This window comes from Rhinoderma darwinii, chromosome 4, assembly GCF_050947455.1.
Source record: "Rhinoderma darwinii isolate aRhiDar2 chromosome 4, aRhiDar2.hap1, whole genome shotgun sequence".
In the NCBI taxonomy this organism is placed as follows: domain Eukaryota; kingdom Metazoa; phylum Chordata; class Amphibia; order Anura; family Rhinodermatidae; genus Rhinoderma; species Rhinoderma darwinii.
The window spans coordinates 34,012,861-34,022,076 of record NC_134690.1 but is presented as its reverse complement, the minus strand read 5'-3'; positions in this window follow the sequence as shown (position 1 = coordinate 34,022,076).

The window sequence follows — 9,216 nt, the reverse complement described above, 5'->3', positions numbered from 1 at the left end:
GCAGGTAAATCACAGGTCATGTCAAATGTGACGAAAGAAACGTTCCAAATAAACACCTTTATGACCTGTGAAACCGATCATGTAGTCTATATGATCGAATGTGAGTGTGGATTACAATATGTCGGGAGAACCACCCAGACATTGAGAAGTAGACTAAATGGTCACCGTTTTAATGCTAAAAATGGGTTTTTAAAACATAGCCTTTCAAGACGTCTGCTATATAATCATGCATCAAATTTTAATAATATAAAAATCTCCCCCATTGAGCAAATAAACCCCAAAATACATAACCGAATTTCCCTCCTGAACAAACGTGAATCGTTCTGGATATTTAAATTTGAAACGTTGAGTCCAAATGGACTCAATGAAAAAATAGATCTAGTTTAAATCAGAAACTATATATAGAAAAAAAAATTCACATATTCTTAGCAAGTGATAAATTATCGGAATTTACGAATAGCTCAAAATAGAATAAAACATAAACAAAATATTTTAAAAGACATTGTTTAATAACTTCTACATCATAAAAAAACAAACATCAATGCATCAGATGAGTTGACAGAGATAAAACCTCAAAAGATCTAATATGAATATCCCTCGTGGACATGCAGCAAAATATAAGAGCTTCTTTCCCGACAATTAACAAATCAACGAATGCGAACCAATAGGTACAATGATAGAAATGTTTTCTATAACAAAGCAATCCATTCCTAATATAGAACAAGAGGACAGCATAAATTCAGACACAATTACACAAATTAAATAAGAAACAATACCTGTGAACACATTCCAAGGAGCTTCTTTTTTTCCAAAGTTTGTTTCCTTGAAAATCACGAGGAAGAGGTTTCCTACACGTATCCACTCGACGCGGTTACAGCTCCAGAGGCAAGCACAGTGTGACCAAGTCCAAAAAGGAATAAACATCTTAGAAGCACAAAAGTTAAGTTGTGCTAACGACATAGCACAACTAAAAAAGGTGAGCTCCATTTCATCTTCTACAATTGAATTTTGTCATCTGTACGTTATCACCTTAGGGGAGCGCCTTCTCTTCTCTTTTTTTTGTCTTTTTGCAAGTACTTCTATTTTAGAAGCAGTTTTGAAAAAAATATATATAATTTTTTTAGCAATTTAGGAGACTTACAACTGTTATAATAATTTAATACGTTTTGAAGTACATTTTTTTTTCCTGCACCAAGCCATGTTTTCAGAGGCTCATAGGTGTCCGAATGATGGAAACCACCAAAAATTACCCCATAAAACTACACCCCTTAAGGTATTTATTAAGGTGTGTAGCAAGTATTTTGACCCCCACAGCTTTTTTGTAAGAATTCATGCAAAACAGGTGCAAAATAAAAAAAATTCACTTTTTCTACAAATGTATCATTTTAAAGACATATTTCTTTGTAAAGCGAACATGAGAATGAAGAAACACACCCCAAAATCTATCACCCTATTTCTTCTGTGTTCAAAAATGCCCCCAGTGTGGCCCTAGTACGCTGCCTGGATACACTAGACCCCTTAACCCCTTAAGGACGCAGCCTAGTTTTGGCCTTAAGGCTCAGTGTAAAGGATCTGCCAGGCACAGCTTCGGGGTTAACTCCCATAGGTAATCAGTCTGCACCTGAATCTACGTCTCTGAGACTGACTCCATCTTCCATCACTCAGGATGGCAGGCTTAGGAGTGGGAGAGCCTATCGCAGCCTGGCCAGATGGAGCTAGCTCCCGCCCTCTGTCTATTTATACCTGCCTTTCCTGTTCCTCCTTTGCTTGTGATTCTTTTCGTGTGGTTTCCTGGCCCAGCTACAGCTCCTAACTATTTGATCCTGCTCCATACTGACCCTGGCTTACTGACTACTCTCCTGCTCTGCGTTTGGTACCTCGTGCTCTCCTGGTTTGACTTGGCTCGTTCACCTCTCTGGTTGCTCACGGTGTTTCCGTGGGCAACTGCCTCTTTCCCTTTGCTTTGTATTCCCTTGTATGTTTGTCTCGTGCACTTACTGAGCGTAGGGACCGCCGCCCAGTTGTACCCCATCGCCTAGGGCGGGTCGTTGCAAGTAGGCAGGGACAGAGTGGCGGGTAGATTAGGGCTCACTCGTTCGTTTCCCTACCCCCGTCGTTACACTCAGAGCCCATTTTTCAAATCTGACATATTTCACTTTATTTGGTAATAATGTCGGAATGCTTAAACCTACCCAAGCGATTCTGAGATTGATTTCTCGTGACACATTGGGCTTCATGTTCGTGGTAAAATTTGGTCGATATATTCAGTGTTTATTGGTGAAAAATTGCAAAATTTAGAGAAAATTTTGAAAAAATAGCATTTTTCAGAATTTAAATGCATTTGCTTGTAAAACAGACGCTTATACCACCCAAAATAGTTACTAGTTCACATTTCCCATATGTCTACTTTGGATTGGCATCGTTTTTTGAACATTCTTTTATTTTTCTTGGACGTTACAAGGCTTAGAACATAAGCAGCAATTTCTCATATTTTTAAGAAAATTTCAAAAGCCTTTTTTTTTAAGGTACCTCTTGAGTTCTGAAGTGGCGTTGAGGGACCTATGTATTAGAAACCCTGATAAAACACCCCATTTTAAAAACTAGACCCCACAAAGTATGCAAAACAGCATTTAGAAAGTTTTTTTTAACCCTTCAGGCATTTCACAGGAATTAAAGCAAAGTGGAGGTGAAATTTGCAAATTTCATTTTTCTTGCTGAATTTTCGATTTTATTCATTTTTTTTCTGTAACACAGAAGGTTTTACCAGAGAAACACTACTAAATATGTATTGTCCAGATTCTACAGTTTTTAGAAATGTCCCACATGTGGCTCTACTGCGCTCGTGGACTAAAACACAAGCCCTAGAAGCAAAGAAGCACCTAGTGCATTCTGAGGCCTCTTTTTTATTAGAATATATTTTACGCACCATGCCAGGTTTGAAGAGGTGTTGAGGTGCCAAAACAGTAGGAATCCCCCAATAGTGACCCCATTTTGGAAACTACACCCCTCAAGGAAGTCATTTATGGTTGTTGTTACCATTTTGACCGCATAGTTTTTTCACAGCACGTATTTGAATTGGGCTGTGAAATGAAAAAAATTTCATTTTTTCCAATTAAATGTCATTTGTGATCAAAATTTCTTATTTTCTCAGGGAACAAAATACTCCATTTTGTTGCCCAATTTCTCCTGAGTGCAGCAATACCCCATTTGTGGTGATAAACTGCCGTTTGGGCTCATGGGAGGCCTCAGAAGGGAAGGAGCGCTGTGTGTTCTTTGGAGTGCAGATTTTGCTGGTTTGGTTTTCGGGTGCCATGTCACATTTGCAGAGCCCCAGAGGTATCAAAGCAATGGAAACCCACCAGAATTGACCCCATTTTGGAAACTACACCCCTCAAGGAATTCATTTATGGGTAATGTGACCATTTAGACCACATAGTTTCTTCACAGAACTTATTTGAATTGGGCTGGGAATGAAAAAAATATATATTTTTTCCAATAATATGTCATTTTAGCTCAAAATTTCTTATTTTCACATGAAATAAAATACTCTATTTTGTTTCCCAATTTGTCCTGAGTGCGGCAATACCCCATTTGTGGTGATAAACTGCTTTTTGGGCCCATGGGAGGGCTCAGAAGCGAAGGAGTGCTATTTGTTCTTTGGAGTCCAGATTTTGCTGGATTGGTTTTCGGGTGCCATGTCGCATTTGCCCCAGAGGTATCAAAGCAATGGAAACCCACCAGAAGTGACCCCATTTTGGAAACTACACCCCTCAAGGAATTAATTTATGGGTGTTGTGACCATTTTGACCCCATAGTTTTTTCACAGAACTTATTTGAATTGGGCTGGGAATGAAAACAAAATTATTTTTTTCAAATAATATGTAGTTTTGGCTGAAAATTTCTTATTTTCACAAGAAAAAAAATACCCCATTCTGTTGCGCAATTTGTTCTGAGTGCCGCAATACCCCATTTGTGGTGATAAACTGCCGTTTGGGCCCATGGGAGGGCTCAGAAGGAAAGGACCACCATTTGGCCTACTGGGGATTTTCTAGTGCGAAGTCATGTATGCAGAAGCACCTGAGGTACCAGTACAGTTGAAACCCGCAAGAAGTGACCCCGTTTTAAAAACTACACCCTTAAGGCATTCATCTAGAGGTGTAGTGAGCATTTTGACCGGAGACATACACCCCATAAACTGTAATGTGGGTTCTCCCGGGTATGGCAATACCCTACATGTGGCTGTTATCAGCTGCCTGGGCACACAGCAGGGCTCAGAGGGGAAAGACGAGGGGGGATAAGCTGTGCGGAGTGCATCAGGGTAAGTAAAATTGGGGTAAATTATAAACCAAGGGATGTATGATAAATTTTAAAACACTCTTTATTCGGTACACGTGTCACATTGATATATTGTGTCATCCCTTATAGCAGACTTTGCACCTCTTTTGACTTTTTCCCTTCTTGCCAGTTTGGGGAACTTCTCCTGGAAAGTGTTGCCGCCCTGGTACGATGCGTGTGGCCCCGCTTCCAGAAGTACTGGGTGCCCCCCCCCCTCCTTCTTGGTCCCTAAAGATTAGGTTCTTTATAATCACCTATTGAAATTCCAGGAAAGTTCCCCTCTGGCCTGCACATCGACGTAGCACGTACGCATTGTACAAAGCCATCTGTATGATTTGCCCGGCCAGCTTCTTATACCACACCGCATGGCGCTCTAGGGCTTCAGGATTTGATCTGACAAGTCCATCCCTCCCATGTACCTATTGTAGTCCAGGATGAAGTCTGGTTTGGGGGTGGCCTTTCCTTCATATATCCTAAACCTGTAGGTATACCCTGATGCACTCTCGCACAGCTTAGACATCTTCACGCCATACCTTGCCCTCTTACCCGGCAGGTACTCGCGGAATTGAACCCTCCCTTTAAAATGTACCAGGGACTCATCAATAGAAATACACTTCTTGGGGGTGAATGCTTGGGAAAACCGGGCACTGAAACGGTCTAATAGGGGTCTCCGTTTATACAAACGGTCAAAACTGGGGTCATCTCGGGGTGGGCACGGCTCATTATCAGTATAATGTAAGAAGCGAAGTATTGCCTCATTCATTTATTTTTTTAGGTTACAGTTCAGTTCTGAAGTTGCTTTGAGGGGCCCATATATTAGAAACCCCTATCAAACACCCCATTTTAGAAACTAGACCCCTCAAAGTATTCACAAAAGCATTTAGAAAGTTTATGAACCCTTTAGGTGTTTCACAGAAATTTAGAGCAAAGTAGAGGTGAAGTTTACATTTTTTTTTTGTCAGAAAATCCTCTTTATTCCATTTTTTTTACAACACAATTGGATTTTTCAGAGAAACGCAACTTAATACGTATTGCCCAGATTCTGCAGTTTTGAGAAATATCCCACATGTGGCCATAGTGCGGTAATGGACTGAAGCACCGGCCTCCGAAGCAAAGGAGCACCTAGTGGATTATGAGACCTCTTTTTTATTAGGCACCATGTCCGGTTTGAAGAGGTCTTGTGGTCCCAAAACATTGGAAACCCCCCAAAAGTGACCCCAATTTGGAAACTAGACCCCTTGAGGAATCCATTGTAGTTTTCTTGGGGTGCATGCGACTTTTTGATCAGTTTTTATTCTATTTTTAGGTGGCGTGGTGACTAAAAAACAGCAATTCTACTATTGTTTTTTTAATCTATTTTTTTTACAGCTTGCACCGTGCGCTATAAATGACACATTCACTTTATTCTGCGGGGCTATACGATTACGGCGATACCAAATGTTTATAGTTTTTTTTTATGTCTTATGGCGTTTGCACAATAAAATACGTTTGCTAAAAAAATCATTCACTTTTTGTGTTACCTTATTCTAAGAGCCAGAACTTTTTTATTTTTCAATCAATAAAGCCGTGCGAGGACTTATTTTTTGCGTAACAAACTGTAGTTTCGATCAGTACCATTTTTAGGTACATGCGACTTTTTGATCTCTTTTTATTCAATTTTTTGGGAGGTGAAGTGACCAAACAATTGTGATTGTGGTACGGTTTATTATTATTTTCTTTTACGGCGTTCACCGAGCGAGATAAATAATGAAATAATTTTGTAGTTCAGGCCGTTTCGGACGCGGCGATACCAATTATGTATAGTTTATTTTTTTGTTTATATACTTTTATTAATAATAAATGACTGATAAGGTAAAAAGGGGGATTTTTACTTTTAAGGGTATGTTCACACGCTAGCTGTCATTTACGTGTGAAAAGGCAGACTGTTTTCAAGAGAAAACAGCTGCCTCGTTACACTCGTAAATGCTCCTCCTCGCATTTTGCGAGGCATCTGAGACGCTCGTAAATCTTGAGCTGTGCTTCATTGAGTTCAATGAAGAACAGCTCAAATTACGTGGCAAAGAAGTGCCCTGCATATAAAGAAGAGGCTGGACGCAGCCTGCAGGGCTTAAGGGGAAGCCTCCATGACCGCCCTGGTAGGAAAAGGGTTAATAGGTGAGGGAGAGTTGGAGGGAGAGTTGGAGGGAGTTGGAGGAGGGACAAGGAGGAGTCATGGGGCCGTTGCTGAGCTTCCCGCTGTTTTCGGCATTGAGCCGGAAGCAGCGGGAGGAGTAACACAGGGAAAGACAAGCTCCCACCCTCCCGCCCTTGGTTTGTTACCCCTGTGGGTCTTTATGTACGTCCGTCTATGAGTGTGGTGTTTTATTTGTGTGCTTATTTAACATGTTTTTCCTTTTTCCGGAGTAGGTTCTGTTGTCATGGCAGCTGGCGGGGGGAGTCCTTGAGGCCAGTCAGTACAAAATGGTGGGGGGGTCGCATCGGGGGTATGCGTCCCCCAAAAAAGGTACATGGTTGAAGACTTCATCGGGTGTTTTCCCTTTGAAGTGGTCTTCTGGTGGAAGGTATATCACTTGAAGGCTTCATCGGGTGTTATCCCTTTGAAGTGGACTTCTAGTGGTCGGTATATCACTTGAGGGCTTCATCGGGTGTTATCCCTTTGAAGTGGACTTCTAGTGGTTGGAGCCATCTGCAGAGGTGAACGGTGCTTCCGAGCTGGTTTACGGCTGGAGGTAATTAGTGGTTTGCAGATGGCTAACTCGGTGTGTTCTTAAAAAAAGGAATATCTGAAAGGGCTTCAAGGACTTCCTCTGCTCGGGTTAATGTTAACGTTAAAATTGTTATTTACGATTCTGACCCATGTTGGGTCATGTGAATTATTAGGAGGAATTCTCTGGTGGATTCCTAACTAGTTATCCGAATGTTTCGGATTTAAATTGTTTTTATAAAACTGTGAAATTAATAAACGGCTGCTGTGGCCATTTCACATCCAACCTCGGTGTCACGTGTCTTTCCTAAAGGTGGGGGTGGAGGGATAGGAAGGGATAAGTGAAGGTTCACTAACACACGACTCTACTTAGGCAGGTCATGTATATAAGTGCCCTGCACTTCTTTGTCGAGGCAGTCCATTTACGTGTCGTCGTTTGACAGCTGTCAAACGACGACGCGTAAATTACAGGTTGTCTGCACAGTACATCGGCAAACCCATTCAAATGAATGGGCAGATGTTTGCCGACGTATTGCAGCCCTATTTTCAGGCGTAAAACGAGGCATAATACGCCTCGTTTACGTCTGAAAATAGGTCGTGTGAACCCAGCCTAATACTTTTAAAACTTTTATTTTCTTATTTTTACACATCTTTTTTGAACTTTTTTTTTTTACTGTATTACTTTGTCCCACTAGGGGACTTGAGGGCAGGAGGCCCTGATCGCTATTCTAATACACTGCACTACATGCGTAGTGCAGTGTATTAGAACTGTCAGCTACTCACTGACAGCAAGCATAGTGGGTCCTGACGTTGTCAGGACCCACTAGGCTTCCGTCTATGGCATAGCCAGACGCCATTGTTTGCTGTCCGGTTGCCATAGTCACCATCGCCGGCCGCTATTGTGTAGCAGGCCGGCGATGGCAGCTTAACCCCTAAAAAGCCGCAATCTCTATAGAACGCGGCTTTTAAGGGGTTAATCAGCGGGGACACAGCGATCGGTCCCCGCTGTAGGAGCTGTGACAGCTGCTGAACAAGACAGGAGCTGTCACAGCTCCTGTATGTGTCGGGAGGACGGCCGATACGGCCGTTACTCCCGAGACGTACTATTAGGTCATGGAGCGCGAACGCTATAGTTACCATGACCTAATAGTACGTCCAGGAGCGGGAAGGGGTTAAAGGGAATGTGTTGCTAGAAAAAAAAAATATTTTTTTTTAGTTAAACAATAGGTGTATAGGTGATTAAACATTGTTCTAATTTTTTTTATTTTTTTCACGAGTCAGGAAATATTATAAATTAGATTCTAATTTATAATATTTCCCAGTGCTGGTCACTAGATGGAGCAATTCCCAAAATTGCAGCATTGCATGTGGTAAAGCAACCACATTGCTTTATGCTGCAAAATTTGAGAAAACTCACTCGCTCTAGTGAGCTCTCAGAATCCCCCCTCCTTTATCCTGGCTAGTGCCGGGAAAAACGAGGGGATTGAACGGTGAAACCTCCTACACTGTGTGTCGCCATTTTTTGAGCTAACACACAGTGTAGTAGGTTAACACACAGTAGTAAATACACAGTAAAACACGTACATACATAGAAATCACTTACCTGCTCCTGCCGCCGCCCTTCCCTCCGGTCCGTCCGCTCCGTCTGCTACCTCCGCTCCAAGTGCACAAGTCCGGAAGCCGTGACCGGAAGTAGTAATCTTACTGTCTGTCCGAGACTTCCAGTCCACAAGAAAATGGCGCCGGACGTCACACAGTTCAACTTGGACTGTGTGGGAGCGGCGCATGCGCCGTTCCCACACAGACGGCGTACAGCATAGTGGATGGAACGGGCCCCGTTCGCATTCACTATGGGACTGTATGTGCCGTATTCCATGTCTGTATGTGTCGTTAATCGACACATACAGAAATGGAAAAAAAAATGGCAGCCCCCATAGGGAAGAAAAAGTGTAAAAATAAAAAAAAGTAACACACAAACACACAAATAAATATAAAATTTTTAATAAAACACCAAAATCAAATTGATCTAAATATTTTTTTTTTTTCGTGACACTGGTCCTTTAAGGTATTTATCTAGGGGTGTAGAGATACACAACGCAAAAATGTAAAAAGGATGAATTAATGGGAATTCTCAGATAATCAGGATATATATTGTTTTATGCAAATGTTTAATAAAT